Source organism: Coenobita brevimanus, chromosome 50, assembly GCF_032717465.1.
Source record: "Coenobita brevimanus isolate Jiangsu-jjx chromosome 50, ASM3271746v2, whole genome shotgun sequence".
In the NCBI taxonomy this organism is placed as follows: Eukaryota; Metazoa; Arthropoda; class Malacostraca; order Decapoda; family Coenobitidae; genus Coenobita; species Coenobita brevimanus.
The window spans coordinates 19,552,403-19,571,522 of NC_137003.1; positions in this window are offsets into that span (position 1 = coordinate 19,552,403).

Sequence of the window (19,120 nt, forward strand, 5' to 3'; positions counted from 1 at the left end):
TATGGAATTTTTTTTATTAATTTGGTTTTCTTTCCTCTGTTCAGTATATATATATATATATATATATATATATATATATATATATATATATATATATATATATATATATATATATATATATATATATATATATATATATATATATGTGTGTGAGTGTGTGTGTGTGTGTGTGTGTGTGTGTGTGTTCTTAAATTTACTAATTTCAGTTATATATAACGTATATGGTTACAGGTTCATGAAGTCTTGTTAATTACTCAGTGAGTTCCAGGACAGCCTAACTCATTTACCTGATCATCGTGTCTTAGTATACAGTCTGTTGTTTAATGACACCAGTGACTCATGCACACATGCAAAATTTTTCTTAAAGTTATCAAGAACACGTTAAAGTGACTAAACTGACAGACGAACCAAGACGCATCGGAATCGAATCTATGATGGTGCTGCCTTCTTTGTTTTAATTCCTGACTCGTTTCATCCTAAATCATGCCGGTCTCTCTAACAAAAAAAAAAAAAAAAAAAAAACTTTAACTACAGCATTGTCAGATCATTTGTCCTAAATTAGTTTAACTGAACTGAAGAAATTATTATTTTAGAAGGATGGGCGTAGTAAACGAAAGAAAAGGTTTGGAATGCATACAGTAAGTGCGGACCGGTAGTAGAAGAAAAAAATCAGAATTCACGAAACAAAATTTTTATTGTATTGTTCTGTAGATGCGACAACAGTTATGATGAAGTTCTTTGTTTAGTTTATTTATTTCATATTAAATCCTAACCATTTTATATCAATAGCTGAAACTATTCCATGAAACTAGGGAACTCCTCAACATTATCGGAAGCAGATTTGTGGGCCACATGATGAACTTAGGGTTTTATGTCGTCGCCTATACTCTTGTTACTCCAACATGGCTAAAAATTGCCAAGTCTTTAACTCGAATGCCGACTTGTTACAATTGAGTGGCAGTAGAATATGATATTAATTATGGAAAAGTGCAGAAACAGAAAGGATGTAGCGCCATAAAGTTGTCTCTCTGCCACTCCGCTACGTGAAACAAGCTGTAAAAGGACGAAACTGTCGGCCAGGTTAAGGTAAAAAGGGTATAATACGCATCTGCCAAGGGCCATCTCTGACTCTGATCTGGCACTCTCCCGTCAGCCGGTAACACTTTTTTATTCTTTGTCAAACCACCTTCTATCCTGTCCCTCGTTGCTGTTGTCCAAGGTTCTTTTCTACTTTCCTCTTACTATCACGTGCGAGTCTTTTGGCTTTCCTCAGTTATATGGTTATAATTCTATCAGTCTCTCTCTCTCTCTCTCTCTCTCTCTCTCTCTCTCTCATCCTTTGTTACTAATGCTTCCACAGTTCGTCAGGTCATTTTTGTAATTCCCCAGCTTTTCGTCGAGACAACAAACAACCCTGCTTGTCTCATACGCAATCTCTTTTACCCTCGTTATTTCGATGAGGCATTTCCATTTGCTGCCTCCAGATGATTTCCTTGAAAGAAGTGATAAGAAATAGAGAAGAGAGCATAGAAGTTAAACGGTTAGTACATGACAGTATTGTGATGCCAACTCTAATGTATGGAAGTGAAGCTTGGACCTTGTTGGAAGGACAGAAGTCAAGACTGAGAGCAGTGGAAATTAGGTATTCGAGAGGAGCCTGTGGAGTCACATGGAGAGACAAACTGACAAATGATGATGTGAAGAAGTGTTGTGGTATGGATGTGGATGTGATAGGAAGCATTAGGAGAAACACAATGAGGTGGTTTAGTCATGTTGAGAGGATGGAGACTGAGAGACTGACGAGAAGAGTGTATGTGAGTGAGGTGGAGGGGGAGGGGGAGAGGCGGGAAAGTCAAGAAGAAGATGGAGGGATGGAGTGGAGAGGTATCTGAGAGAAGGGGGTGTAAGCTGGGAGCTGGGCAGTGAAATGGTGGGAGACGAGGCGACATGGAGGCCATTTGTTTGTGGCCACCTCTTACGCGATTAAGGCGTCTGGCGATAGATAGATAGATAGATGATCTATATGCCAATCGCACTACCAAATTCAACATAAAAAATATCCGGTACTGACTTTTGCACTAGTAAATCGGCATTCAAAAGAAGCAACATAGAGTTTGTCATGGCCATTGTGGTGCAGTTGTGGGACATGTGGTGGAACCGGATGCGGGTGAGGACGAGGAGCCTCATCGACCACACCAGGAGGTGGCCCTTGAGGGACCACTCAACGAAGATGGCGAGGAAGATTGGGTCGTCACTCTTCTCCACCACCGTCACGAACCATGACACTTGACTCACCTGATGATATTATTAGTATTTAGTATGCAAAATTAGTCAAATATGAACCTGAGCAGTAAATGACCAAAATCCAATATTTCTAATTATGAACAAACCAAGAACAGATACATTATACTCCCTTTTTCATCCTATTAGTCTGGAATCTGTTTTCTGAACTCTCTGGTAAAATTCCTAGGCAACTCGAATTTACTGGATTATGAACTTTACTGTTTTTTTTTTTTTCATTTATTTATTCATTTTTTTTTTTTTAGAAGGAACCAAGTCTTATGAACTATCAGCCTTGGGTTCTCTCCGCTTGGGGGAGGGGGAATCATTTCGCCGTCTGGTGTTCCGTACTGCATCTGCTGTGTTTCAGAAGGTAAACTCTTAAACAGAAACTGCTGGTAATTATCCTGTCGGAACATACTTCGTCAGATGAATAACTGTCAACTTTAATATCCATCATACCTACTATTCGTTGGGGTGCATATTCCCCATGATTCTTTGGAGGGACGGCAACTGAGTAGGAATATCCGCCTGTATTAATGTTTCATGTCGTGTCATTGGTACGATTTTTTTTTTTTAATACGTGAATAAACAGCTATGTTATAATCTACAGGAATAAGAGTATTGTAGTGACCTACCCGCCTCAGCAGTAATGTGAGGTGACCTACCCAGCGTGCCAGGCCAACCACCCGGGAGAGCTGTGTCGGCGTCATGTTGATGTCCTGGTCATCCGCAGCCACCTCGAACACCCCCAAACCTCACGACTCTACGACACCACTCACACCTGCAATCTGGCAACATTAAATTTATCACAATAAAGCTTCACCGTGCTTATTGAATACTGTAACATTACGAGACTCATTTTTACTTAAATGCTGGTCTGTATTGTGTAGACAATGTTTTGCTCTGACTTTATTATTATTATTTTTTTAATGAATTATGAATGAAATTAATTATGTCTCAATATTACTACAGTTCATGCATTCCCTTATTACTAATATGGACACTTTAACTTTGAAATTGCACTAGACCAAACTACGTGATGTATGTGTGTGTATGACATCTCGAAACATATTCATCACTGTACACTGTATATGCTATGCTTACCCTCCTTTTAGGATTAACGTGCATAGTGGTTCTGTATCCTCGTGAGGGTTAGCTCATTTGACAGGCAGGAGTTATACTGAGCTTTAGCATTATTGTAACTCCGAATGATGAATATTGTCATCAGTGTCTAACGAGTGTTTTCATCCACTGGTGTATGTTTTTCATAATATAACACATTTATCTAGAACATAAAAAAGCAGAATATAAAATACATTCTCGAACTGAAGAAGTAAATGATGTACATATTCTTTACTATATATCTGTTTGCAATGCAGCAAGAGAACAAATCAGACCAATATGTCCACACTAAATGCATGTTGGCATTATTGGGATAACTGCATCATTGTAACCCATAGAAGTACGCGCCCGTGGCCAGTAAGGCTACTCGTATAGGTTTCAGTGATAAAAAATTCCCACCCCAACTGCCCGCACCGGCATGGATTTGGTGTGGATGCAACCTAAGCCTGGGTTGTGCTAGAAGTAAGCACTATTCACAGGCGTTCACTTCTCCGTAATGAGGATAACAAAGTGTCCATGTTGAAGCTTCTAGTACAGCGTTAAGTGCTGTAGTGATCCTTGAAGTTTCATCCATACCACCTGCAGTGTATATAAAATATTAAAAACTCATGCTGAAAAGCCTGTCGTCCCTAAAATTTCTTGAAAGTGATACAGAGATAAATATGTTCAAGTGCTTCTTGTAGGATAAATGTGATAATCGTAAACCTTTGTTAACAAAAGATTTACTGGAGAGTATATCCATTTATCAATAATTACTAAGCTACTGAACTTTCCGTTTGGAACATACTTTGTTAAATAAATAACTATGAACTTTAATATTCATCATAACTACTAATCGCCCTGATGCATAGTCACCGTGCTTCTTTGTAGAGACAGCAACTGAGTAGGAGTGTCTGCCATTGGGAAGTGCCAGTACTTGTGACATTACAATGCTAAGCTCCACCCAATTACCCTAACCAACCAATGGGATGTGCAGGACTCATGAGGTCACATCTCTTGGCTTCTCCTATTTATAGCCAGCCAATAATAGCTGTCAAATCTCGTGACGTCAGTTTATGCTCAGCCGAAGATTTCCTTCACATTGACAGAGATTGAAACAGCATCTGTAATAGATTTCTGGATCGTCTAACAAAAATTGAGTTAGTCTGGCCTCTTTATGTTGTAATCTGTACTAGGCAATATAGTGGTGATAAATTTTAATAACAGTTGAAATTCCATACATTACCCTTAAAAACAGGGTGGATGTCTACACTTTTACGCTCTCAGTTTCAAAACTTGTCAAGTATTTACCAAAAAAAAAAAAAAAAAAATGTGAGAGTGATGAAGAGCCTGGTACCAGGATGGATACGTGATGATCAACTAAGTCCCGCAATAAGTCTATGGTGAGCCTTATGTATCTGAGAGCCAGGAGTGACAAGAGAGTGCCGGGGTAGCTCTGTACCAGCACCAGCGTCATCAGCATCCACACCCCCACCAACACTCGCTTCCACCACCACCACCCCTCAGATTCAGCAATCCCTTGTTAACCATTACGGTATATTATATAAAGCACTTATGCCCCCCTTCAATAATTTCTGCATGAAGGTTTCATTTAAAATACACTCTTAAGAAATTTAAATTCCCGAAGTAGTTTTAATATTACCAATAATCTATATACACGGTCAGTATATATTTTCGCGAAGTCATCAAATACAATAATGTAGGTAAAAAGAGATAAGAATAATAATAATAATAACAACAACAATAAAAATGCATTTAAAGTTACCTCACCTTGCCACAGTAACACCCGCACACCGCTATCAGTGTTAATTGACAACCTTGTCCAGCTGAGAGCATCCGTATTATAGAAGGCTGGTATGATGACGGTGGCAGCCACGAATACACTCAATGCCGCCACAACACCTACCCACACAGCGGACCTAAAGAGCAACAGAGAGCCCCACGGATCGATCTCGGCCGGACCCTGCCACACTAGGATTTTTGTGTACATGTGGATGGCGGAAAAGGTAAAGTCGATGGCCTCACCTTGAGCAGACGTTACGTGAAACAGGCCCAAGCATATGTCCACCTCCTTGTACAGAGACTTATCATTAACTTCTTGAACTAGATGATGTATTTTTGTCATATATTCTTTTTACTCTCAATATTATTCAGATTAGAAGATCCCTTTAGTATTGAACGGTTTAATAAAGGCTTTATTTAACACCTCCAGTTTGAAAACTCTATTCTAAATTATATAACATGGTTCAGATTTCAGAAGAAAACAAAGCCATTGGACTGAACGAAGAACTTCTGCCTGTCAACATTCTTTAATTCCCCGAACTGCACATCTCTGGAACTCGCTTCCCCGGAGTTGTTTCCCCCCAAACTTCAACTACAGCTCTTCAAGTCCAACTATTACTGATATTTTATGAATGGAGGAGGCCAGTAATCTAGTGTATGGATTTTTTTTTAATTAATTTCTCTTCAGTTATCACTGGTGTATGGAATTTGTTTTATTAATTTGGTTTTCCTTCCTCTGTTCAGTATATATACATATATATATATATATATATATATATATATATATATATATATATATATATATATATATATATATATATATATATATATATATATATATATATATATATATATATATATATATATATATATATATATATATATATATATATATATATATATATATATATATGTGTGTGTGTGTGTGTGTGTGTGTGTGTGTGTGTGTGTGTTCTTAAATTTACTAATTTCAGTTATATATAACGTATATGGTTACAGGTTTATGAAGTTCTGTTAATTACTCAATGAGTTCCAGGACAGCCTAACTCATTTACCTGATCATCGTGTCTTAGTATACAGTCTGTTGTTTAATGACACCAGTGACTCATGCACACATGCAAAATTTTTCTTAAAGTTATCAAGAACACTTTAAAGTGACTAAACTGACAGGCGAACCAAGACGCATCGGAATCGAACCTATGATGGTGCTGCCTTCTTTGTTTTAATTTCTGACTCGTTTCATCCTAAATCATGCCGGTCTCTCTAACAAAAAAAAAAAAAAAAAAAAAATAACTACAGCATTGTCAGATCATTTGTCCTAAATTAGTTTAACTGAACTGAAGAAATTATTATTTTAGAAGGATGGGCGTAGTAAACGAAAGAAAAGGTTTGGAATGCATACAGTAAGTGCGGACCGGTAGTACAAGAAAAAAATCAGAATTCACGAAACAAATTATTTATTGTATTGTTCTGTAGATGCGACAACAGTGATGAAGTTCTTTGTTTAGTTTATTTATTTCATATTAAATCCTAACCATTTTATATCAATAGCTGAAACTATTCCATGAAATCAGGGAACTCCTCAACATTATCGGAAGCAGATTTGTGGGCCACATGATGAACTTAGGGTTTTATGTCGTCGCCTATACTCTTGTTACTCCAACATGGCTAAAAATTGCCAAGTCTTTAACGCGAATGCCGAGTTGTTACAATAGAGTGGCAGTAGAATATGATATTAATTATGGAAAAGTGCAGAAACAGAAAGGATGTAGCGCCATAAAGTTGTCTCTCTGCCACTCCGCTACGTGAAACAAGCTGTAAAAGGACGAAACTGTCGGCCAGGTTAAGGTAAAAAGGGTATAATACGCATCTGCCAAGGGCCATCTCTGACTCTGATCTCGCACTCTCCCGTCAGCCGGTAACACTTTTTTATTCTTTGTCAAACCACCTTCTATCCTGTCCCTCATTGCTGTTGTCCAAGGTTCTTTTCTACTTTCCTCTTACTATCACGTGCGAGTCTTTTGGCTTTCCTCAGTTATATGGTTATAATTCTATCAGTCTCTCTCTCTCTCTCTCTCTCTCTCTCTCTCTCTCTCTCTCTCTCTCTCTCTCTCTCTCTCATCCTTTGTTACTAATGCTTCCACAGTTCGTCAGGTCATTTTTTTAATTCCCCAGCTTTTCGTCGAGACAACAAACAACCCTGCTTGTCTCATACTCAATCTCTTTTACCCTCGTTATTTCGATGAGGCATTTCCATTTGCTGCCTCCAGATGATTTCCTTGAAAGAAGTGATATGAAATAGAGAAGAGAGCATAGAAGTGAAACGGCTAGTACATGACAGTATTGTGATGCCAACTCTAATGTATGGAAGTGAAGCTTGGACCTTGTTGGAAGGACAGAAGTCAAGACTGAGAGCAGTGGAAATTAGGTATTCGAGAGGAGCCTGTGGAGTCACATGGAGAGACAAACTGACAAATGATGATGTGAAGAAGTGTTGTGGTATGGATGTGGATGTGATAGGAAGTATTAGGAGAAACACAATGAGGTGGTTTAGTCATGTTGAGAGGATGGAGACTGAGAGACTGACGAGAAGAGTGTATGTGAGTGAGGTGGAGGGGGAGGGGGAGAGGCGGGAAAGTCAAGAAAAAGATGGAGGGATGGAGTGGAGAGGTATCTGAGAGAAGGGGGTGTAAGCTGGGAGCTGGACAGTGAAATGGTGGGAGACGAGGCGACATGGAGGCCATTTGTTTGTGGCCACCCCTTACGCGATTAAGGCGTCTGGCGATAGATAGATGATCTATATGCCAATCGCACTACCAAATTCAACATAAAAAATATCCGGTACTGACTTTTGCACTGGTAAATCGGCGTTCAAAAGAAGCAACATAGAGTTTGTCATGGCCATTGTGGTGCAGTTGTGGGACATGTGGTGGAACCGGATGCGGGTGAGGACGAGGAGCCTCATCGACCGCACCAGGAGGTGGCCCTTGAGGGACCACTCAACGAAGATGGCGAGGAAAACTGGGTCGTCACTCTTCTCCACCACCGTCACGAACCATGACACTTGACTCACCTGGTGATATTATTAGTATTTAGTATGCAAAATTAGTCAAATATGAACCTGAGCAGTAAATGACCTAAATCCAATATTTCTAATTATGAACAAACCAAGAACAGATACATTATACTCCCTTTTTCATCCTATTAGTCTGGAATCTGTTTTCTGAACTCTCTGGTAAAGTTCCTAGGCAACTCGAATTTACTGGATTTTGAACTTTACTGTCTTTTTACTTTTTTCATTTATTTATTTTTTTTTTTTAGAAGGAACCAAGTCTTATGAACTATCAGCCTTGGGTTCTCTCCGCTTGGGGGAGGGGGAATCATTTCGCCGTCTTGTGTTCCGTACTGCATCTGCTGTGTTTCAGAAGGTAAACTCTTAAACAGAAACTGCTGGTAATTATCCTGTCGGAACATACTTCGTCAGATGAATAACTGTCAACTTTAATATCCATCATACCTACTATTCGTTGGGGTGCATATTCCCCATGATTCTTTGGAGGGACGGCAACTGAGTAGGAATGTCCGCCTGTATTAATGTTTCATGTCGTGTGATTGGTAGGATTTTTCTTTTTTTTAATACGTGAATAAACAGCTATGTTATAATCTACAGGAATAAGAGTATTGTAGTGACCTACCCGCCTCAGCAGTAATGTGAGGTGACCTACCCAGCGTGCCAGGCCAACCACCCGGGAGAGCTGTGTCGGCGTCATGTTGATGTCCTGGTCATCCGCAGCCACCTCGAACACCCCCAAACCCCACGACTCTACGACACCACTCACACCTGCAATCTGGCAACATTAAAAATATCACAATAAAGCTTCACCGTGCTTATTGAATACTGTAACATTACGAGACTCATTTTTACTTAAATGCTGGTCTGTATTGTGTAGACAATGTTTTGCTATGACTTTATTTTTTTTTTTTAATGAATTATGAATGAAATTAATTATGTCTCAATATCACTAGAGTTCATGCCTTCCCTTATTATTAATATGGACTCTTTAACTTGGAAATTGCACTAGACCAAACTACGTGATGTATGTGTGTATATGACATCTCGAAACATATTCATCACTGTATACCGTATATGCTATGCTTACCCTCCTTTTAGGATTAACGTGCATAGTGGTTCTGTATCCTCATGAGGGTTAGCTCATTTGACAGGCAGGAGTTATACTGAGCTTTAGCATTATTGTAACTCCGAATGATGAATATTGTCATCAGTGTCTAACGAGTGTTTTCATCCACTGGTGTATGTTTTTCATAATATAACACATTTATCTAGAACATAAAAAAGCAGAATATAAAATACATTCTCGAACTGAAGAAGTAAATGATCTACATATTCTTTACTATATATCTGTTTGCAATGCAGCAAGAGAACAAATCAGACCATTATGTCCACACTAAATGCATGCTGGCATTAGTGTGATAACTGCATCATTGTAACCCATAGAAGTACGCGCCCGTGGCCAGTAAGGCTACTCGTATAGGTTTCAGTGATAAAAAATTCCCACCCCAACTGCCCGCACCGGCATGGATTTGGTGTGGATGCAACCTAAGCCTGGGTTGTGCTGGAAGTAAGCACTATTCACAGGCGTTCACTTCTCCGTAATGAGGATAACAAAGTGCTCATGTTGAAGCTTCTAGTACAGTGTTGTTAAGTGCTGTACTGATCCTTGAAGTTTCATCCATACCACCTGCAGTGTATATAAAACATTAAAAACTCATGCTGAAAAGCCTGTCGTCCCTAAAATTTCTTGAAAGTGATACAGAGATAAATATGTTCAAGTGCTTCTTGTAGGATGAAATGTGATAATCGTAAACCTTTGTTAACAAAAGATTTACTGGAGAGTATATCCATTTATCAATAATTACTAAGCTACTGAACTTTCCGGTCCGAACATACTTTGTTAAATAAATAACTATGAACTTAATATTCATCATAACTACTAATCGCCCTGATGCATAGTCCCCGTGCTTCTTTGCAGAGACAGCAACTGAGTAGGAGTGTCTGCCATTAGGAAGTGCCAGTACTTGTGACATTACTGTGCTAAGCTCCACCCAATTGACCTAACCAACCAATGGGATGTGCAGGACTCATGAGGTCGCATCTCTTGGCTTCTCCTATTTATAGCCAGCCAATAATAGCTGTCAAATCTCGTGAAGTCAGTTTATGCTCAGCCGAAGATCTCCTTCACATTGACAGAGACTGAAACAGCATCTGTAATAGATTTCTGGATCGTCTAACAAAAATAAAGTTAGTCTGGCCTCTTTATGTTGTAATCTGTACTAGGCAATATAGTGGTGATAAATTTTAATAACAGTTGAAATTCCATACATTACCATTAAAACTGGGTGGATGTCTCCACTTTTACGCTCTCAGTTTCAAAACTTGTCAAGTATTTACCAAAAAAAAAAAATTTTAGAGTGATGAAGAGCCTGGTACCAGGATGGATACGTGATGATCAACTAAGTCCCGCAGTAAGTCTATGGTGAGCCTTATGTATCTGAAAGCCAGGAGTGACAAGAGAGTGCCGGGGTAGCTCTGTACCAGCACCAGCGTCATCAGCATCCACACCCCCACCAACACTCGCTTCCACCACCACCACCCCTCAGATTCAGCAATCCCTTGTTAACCATTATGGTATATTATATAAAGCACTTATGCCCCCCTTCAATAATTTCTGCATGAAGGTTTCATTTAAAATACACTCCTAAGAAATTTAAATTCCCGAAGTAGTTTTAATATTACCAATAATCTATATACACGGTCAGTATATATTTTCGCGAAGTCATCAAATACAATAATGTAGGTAAAAAGAGATAAAAAAGAATAATAATAATAATAACAACAACAATAAAAATGCATTTAAAGTTACCTCACCTTGCCACAGTAACACCACACCGCTATCAGTGTTAATTGGCAACCTTGTCGAGCTGAGAGAATCCGTATTATAGAAGGCTGGTATGATGACGGTGGCAGCCACGAATACCATCAGTGCCGCCACAACACCTACCCACACAGCGGACCTAAAGAGCAACAGAAAGCCCCACGGATCGATCTCGGCCGGACCCTGCCATACTAGGATTTTTATGTACACGTGGATGGCGGAAAAGGTAAAGTCGATGGCCTCACCTTGAGCAGACGTTACGTGAAACAGGCCCAAGCATATGTCCACCTCCTTGTACAGAGACTTATCATTAACTTCTTGAACTAGATGATGTATTTTTGTCATATATTCTTTTTACTCTCAATATTATTCAGATTAGAAGATCCCTTTAGTATTGAACGGTTTAATAAAGGCTTTACTTAACACCTCCAGTTTGAAAACTCTATTCTAAATTATATAACATGGTTCAGATTTCAGAAGCAAACAAAGCCATTGGACTGAATGAAGAACTTCTGCCTGTCAACATTTTTTAATTCCCCGAACTGCACATCTCTGGAACTCGCTTCCCCGGAGTTGTTTCCCCCCAAACTTCAACTACAGCTCTTCAAGTCCAACTATTACTGATATTTTATGAATGGAGGAGGCCAGTAATCTGGTGTATGGATTTTTTTTTATTAATTTGATTTTCCTTCCTCTCTTCAGTTATCACTAGTGTATGGATTTTTTTTTATTAATTTGGTTTTCCTTCCTCTGTTCAGTATGTATATATATATATATATATATATATATATATATATATATATATATATATATATATATATATATATATATATATATATGTGTGTGTGTGTGTGTGTGTGTGTGTTCTTAAATTTACTAATTTCAGTTATATATAACGTATATGGTTACAGGTTCATGAAGTTCTGTTAATTACTCAATGAGTTCCAGGACAGCCTAACTCATTTACCTGATCATCGTGTCTTAGTATACAGTCTGTTGTTTAATGACACCAGTGACTCACGCACACATGCAAAATTTTTCTTGAAGTTATCAAGAACATCTTAAAGTGACTAAACTGACAGACGAACCAAGACGCATCAGAATCGAACCTGTGATGGTGCTGCCTTCTTTGTTTTAATTCCTGACTCGTTTCATCCTAGATCATGCAGGTCTCTCTAAGAAAAAAAAAAATCTTTAACTACAGCATTGTCAGATCATTTGTCCTAAATTAGTTTAACTGGACTGATGAAATTATTATTATAGAAGGATGGACGTAGTAAACGAAAGAAAAGGTTTGGAATGCATACAGTAAGTGCGGACCGGTAGTACAAGAAAAAATCAGAATTCACGAAACAAATTATTTATTGCATTGTTCTGTAGATGCGACAACAGTTATGATGAAGTTCTTTGTTTAGTTTATTTATTTCATATTAAATCCTAACCATTTTATATCAACTGCTGAAACTTTTCCATGAAACCAGGGAACTCCTCAACATTATCGGAAGCAGATTTGAGGGCCACATGATGAACTTAGGGTTTTATGTCGTCGCCTATACTCTTGTTACTCCAACATGGCTAAAAATTGCCAAGTCTTTAACGCGAATGCCGACTTGTTACAATAGAGTGGCAGTAGAATATGATATTAATTATGGAAAAGTGCAGAAACAGAAAGGATGTAGCGCCATAAAGTTGTCTCTCTGCCACTCCGCTACGTGAAACAAGCTGTAAAAGGACGAAACTGTCGGCCAGGTTAAGGTAAAAAGGGTATAATACGCATCTGCCAAGGGCCATCCCTGACTCTGATCTCGCACTCTCCCGTCAGCCGGTAACACTTTTTTATTCTTTGTCAAACCACCTTCTATCCTGTCCCTCATTGCTGTTGTCCAAGGTTCTTTTCTACTTTCCTCTTACTATCACGTGCGAGTCTTTTGGCTTTCCTCAGTTATATGGTTATAATTCTATCAGTCTCTCTCTCTCTCTCTCTCTCTCTCTCTCTCTCTCTCTCTCTCTCTCTCTCTCTCTCTCTCTCTCTCTCATCCTTTGTTACTAATGCTTCCACAGTTCGTCAGGTCATTTCTTTAATTCCCCAGCTTTTCGTCCAAACAACAAACAACCCTGCTTGTCTCATACGCAATCTCTTTTACCCTCGTTATGTCGATGAGGCATTTCCATTTGCTGCCTCCAGATGATTTCCTTGAAAGAAGTGATAAGAAATAGAGAAGAGAGCATAGAAGTGAAACGGCTAGTACGTGACAGTATTGTGATGCCAACTCTAATGTATGGAAGTGAAGCTTAGACCTTTTTGGAAGGACAGAAGTCAAGACTGAGAGCAGTGGAAATTAGGTATTCGAGAGGAGCCTGTGGAGTCACATGGAGAGACAAACTGACAAATGATGATGTGAAGAAGTGTTGTGGTATGGATGTGGATGTGATAGGAAGCATTAGGAGAAACACAATGAGGTGGTTTAGTCATGTTGAGAGGATGGAGACTGAGAGACTGACGAGAAGAGTGTATGTGAGTGAGGTGGAGGGGGAGGGGGAGAGGCGGGAAAGTCAAGGAGAAGATGGAGGGATGGAGTGGAGAGGTATCTGAGAGAAGGGGGTGTAAGCTGGGAGCTGGGCAGTGAAATGGTGGGAGACAAGGCGACATGGAGGCCATTTGTTTGTGGCCACCCCTTACGGGATTAAGGCGTCTGGCGATAGATAGATAGATAGATGATCTATATGCCAATCGCACTACCAAATTCAACATAAAAAATATCCGGTACTGACTTTTGCACTGGTAAATCGGCTTTCAAAAGAAGCAACATAGAGTTTGTCATGGCCATTGTGGTGCAGTTGTAGGACATGTGGTGGAACCGGATGCGGGTGAGGACGAGGAGCCTCATCGACCGCACCAGGAGGTGGCCTTTGAGGGACCACTCAACGAAGATGGCGAGGAAGACTGGGTCGTCACTCTTCTCCATCACCGTCACGAACCATGACACTTGACTCACCTGCTGATATTATTAGTATTTAGTATGCAAAATTAGTCAAATATGAACCTGAGCAGTAAATGACCAAAATCCAATATTTCTAATTATGAACAAACTAAGAACAGATACATTATACTCCCCTTTTCATCCTATTAGTCTGGAATATGTTTTCTGAACTCTCTGGTAAAGATCCTAGGCAACTCGAATTTACTGGATTATGAACTTTACTGTCTTTTTACTTTATATATATATATATATATATATATATATATATATATATATATATATATATATATATATATATTTTTAGAAGGAACCAAGTCTTATAAACGATCAGCCTTGGGTTCTCTCCGCTTGGGGAAGGGGGAATCATTTCGCCGTCTGCTGTTTCGTACTGCAACTGCTGTGTTTCAGAAGGTAAACTCTTAAACAGAATCTCTATCTATCTATCTATTGCCAGACGCCTCAGTCCCGTTTGGGGTGGCCACAAACAAATCGCCTCCAAGTCGCCCTGTCCCCCGCCATTTCACTCCCCTGCTCCCAACTCACACCCACCTCTCTCATATACCTCTCCACCCCATCCCTCCATCTCATCCTCGGCCTCCCCCTCTCTCTTTCCCCCTTCACCTCACTCACATACACTCTCTTCGTCAGTCTTTCACCCTCCATCCTCTCCACATGGCCAAACCACCTCAGTATGTTCCTCATAACGCTTCCTATCACATCCACATCAACACCACAACGCTCCTTTATTTCCTCATTCGTCAGCCTGTCTCTCCATGTGACTCCACAGGCTCCTCTTAAATAACTCATTTCCACTGTTCTCACTCTTGACTTGTGTCCCTCCAACAACGTAATTATCCTGTCGGAACATACTTCGTCAGATAAATACCTGTCAACTTTAATATCCATCATACCTACTATTCGTTGGGGTGCATATTCCCCATGATTCTTTGGAGGGACGGCAACTGAGTAGGAATGTCCGCCTGTATTAATGTTTCATGTCGTGTGATTGGTACGATTTTTTTTATTTTAATACGTGAATAAACAGCTATGTTATAATCTACAGGAATAAGAGTATTGTAGTGACCTACCCGCCTCAGCAGTAATGTGAGGTGACCTACCCAGCGTGCCAGGCCAACCACCCGGGAGAGCTGTGTCGGCGTCATGTTGATGTCCTGGTCATCCGCAGCCACCTCGAACACCCCCAAACCCCACGACTCTACGACACCACTCACACCTGCAATCTGGCAACATTAAAAATATCACAATAAAGCTTCACCGTGCTTATTGAATACTGTAACATTACGTGACTCATTTTTACTTAAATGCTGGTCTGTATTGTGTAGACAATGTTTTGCTCTGACTTTATTTTTTTTTTTTTTAATGAGTTATGAATGAAATTAATTATGTCTCAATATTACTACAGTTCATGCATTCCCTTATTACTAATATGGACACTTTAACGTGGAAATTGCACTAGACCAAACTACGTGATGTATGTGTGTGTATGACATCTCGAAACACATTCATCACTGTATACTGTATATGCTATGCTTACCCTCCTTTTAGGATTAACGTGCATAGTGGTTCTGTATCCTCGTGAGGGTTAGCTCATTTGACAGGCAGGAGTTATACTGAGCTTTAGCATTATTGTAACTCCGATGATGAATATTGTCATCAGTGCCTAACGAGTGTTTTCATCCACTGGTGTATGTTTTTCATAATATAACACATTTATCTAAACATAAAAAAGCAGAATATAAAATACATTCTCGAACTGTAGAAGTAAATGATCTACATATTCTTTACTATATATCTGTTTCCAATGCAGCAAGAGAACAAATCAGACCATTATTTCCACAGTAAATGCATGTTGGCATTAGTGTGATAACTGCATCATTGTAGCCCATAGAAGTACGCGCCCGTGGCCAGTAAGGCTACTCGTATAGGTTTCAATGATAAAAAAATTCCCACCCCAAGTGCCCGCACCGGCATGGATTTGGTGTGGATGCAACCTAAGCCTGGGTTGTGCTGGAAGTAAGCACTATTTACAGGCGTTCACTTCTCCGTAATGAGGATAACAAAGTGCCCATGTTGAAGCTTCTAGTACAGTGTTGTTAAGTGCTGTAGTGATCCTTGAAGTTTCATTCATACCACCTGCAGTGTATATAGAACATTAAAAACTCATGCTGAAAAGCCTGTCGTCCCTAAAATTTCTTGAAAGTGATACAGAGATAAATATGTTCAAGTGCTTCTTGTAGGATTAAATGTGACAATCGTAAACCTTTGTTAACAAAAGATTTACTGGAGAGTATATCCATTTATCAATAATTACAAAGCTACTGAACTTTCCGGTCGGAACATACTTTGTTAAATAAATAACTATGAACTTTTATATTCATCATAACTACTAATCGCCCTGATGCATAGTCCCCGTGCTTCTTTGCAGAGACAGCAACTGAGTAGGAGTGTCTGCCATTGGGAAGTGCCAGTACTTGTGACATTACTGTGCTAAGCTCCACCCAATTAACCTAACCAACCATTGAGATGTGCAGGACTCATGAGGTCACATCCATTGGCTTCTCCTATTTATAGCCAGCCAATAATACCTGTCAAATCTCGTGTAGTCAGTTTATGCTCAGCCGAAGATTTCCTTCACATTGACAGAGATTGAAAAAGCATCTGTAATAGATTTCTGGATCATGTAACAAAAATAGAGTTAGTCTGGCCTCTTTATGTTGTAATCTGTACTAGGCAATATAGTGGTGATAAATTTTAATAACAGTTGAAATTCCATACATTACCCTTAAAAACTAGGTGGATGTCTACACTTTTACGCTCTCAGTTTCAAAACTTGTCAAGTATTTACCAAAAAAAAAAAAAAAAAAAATTGTGAGAGTGATGAAGAGCCTGGTACCAGGATGGATACGTGATGATCAACTAAGTCCCGCAATAAGTCTATGGTGAGCCTTATGTATCTGAGAGCCAGGAGTGACAAGAGAGTGCCGGGGTAGCTCTGTACCAGTACCAGCGTCATCAGCATCCACACCCCCACCAACACTCGCTTCCACCACCACCACCCCTCAGATTCAGCAATCCCTTGTTAACCATTATGGTATATTATATAAAGCACTTATGCCCCCCTTCAATAATTTCTGCATGAAGGTTTCATTTAAAATACACTCCTAAAAAATTTAAATTCCCGAAGTATTTTTAATATCACCAATAATCTATATACACGGTCAGTATATATTTTCGCGAAGTCATCAAATACAATAATGTAGGCAAAAAGAGATTAAAAAGAATAATAATAATAATAACAACAACAATAAAAATGCATTTAAAGTTACCTCATCTTGCCACAGTAACACCCGCACACCGCTATCAGTGTTAATTGACAACCTTGTCCAGCTGAGAGCATCCGTATTATAGAAGGCTGGTATGATGACGGTGGCAGCCACGAATACCATCAGTGCCGCCACAACACCTACCCACACAGCGGACCTAAAGAGCAACAGAAAGCCCCACGGATCGATCTCGGCCGGACTCTGCCATACTAGGATTTTTGTGTACATGTGGATGGCGGAAAAGGTAAATTCGATGGTCTCACCTTGAGCAAACGTTACGTGAAACAGACCCAAGTATATGTCCACCTCCTTGTACAGAGACTTATCATTAACTTCTTGAACTAGATGATGTATTTTTGTCATATATTCTTTTTACTCTCAATATTATTCAGATTAGAAGATCCCTTTAGTATTGAACGGTTTAATAAAGGCTTTACTTAACACCTCCAGTTTGAAAACTCTATTCTAAATTATATAACATGGTTCAGATTTCAGAAGAAAACAAAGCCATTGGACTGAACGAAGAACTTCTGCCTGTCAACATTCTTTAATTCCCCAAACTGCACATCTCTGGAACTCGCTTCCCCGGAGTTGTTTCCCCCCAAACTTCAACTACAGCTCTTCAAGTCCAACTATTACTGATATTTTATGAATGGAGGAGGCCAGTAATCTGGTGTATGGATTTTTTTTTATTAATTTGATTTTCCTTCCTCTCTTCAGTTATCACTGGTGTATGGATTTTTTTTTATTAATTTGGTTTTCCTTCCTCTGTTCAGTATGTATATATATATATATATATATATATATATATATATATATATATATATATATATATATATATATATATATATATATATATATATATATATGTGTGTGTGTGTGTGTGTGTGTGTTCTTAAATTTACTAATTTCATTTATATATAACGTATATGGTTACAGGTTCATGAAGTTCTGTTAATTACTCAATGAGTTGCAGGACAGCCTAACTCATTTACCTGATCATCGTGTCTTAGTATACAGTCTGTTGTTTAATGACACCAGTGACTCATGCACACATGCAAAATTTTTCTTAAAGTTATCAAGAACACCTTAAAGTGACTAAACTGACAGACGAACCAAGACGCATCAGAATCGAACCTGTAATGGTGCTGCCTTCTTTGTTTTAATTCCTGACTCGTTTCATCCTAGATCATGCAGGTCTCTCTAAGAAAAAAAAAAAATCTTTAACTACAGCATTGTCAGATCATTTGTCCTAAATTAGTTTAACTGGACTGATGAAATTATTATTATAGAAGGATGGGCGTAGTAAACGAAAGAAAAGGTTTGGAATGCATACAGTAAGTGCGGACCGGTAGTACAAGAAAAAATCACAATTCACGAAACAAATTATTTATTGTATTGTTCTGTAGATGCGACAACAGTTATGATGAAGTTCTTTGTTTAGTTTATTTATTTCATATTAAATCCTAACCATTTTATATCAATAGCTGAAACTTTTCCATGAAACCAGGGAACTCCTCAACATTATCGGAAGCAGATTTGGGGGCCACATGATGAACTTAGGGTTTTATATCGTCGCCTATACTCTTGTTAATCCAACGTGGCTAAAAATTGCCAAGTCTTTAACTCGAATACCGAGTTGTTACAATAGAGT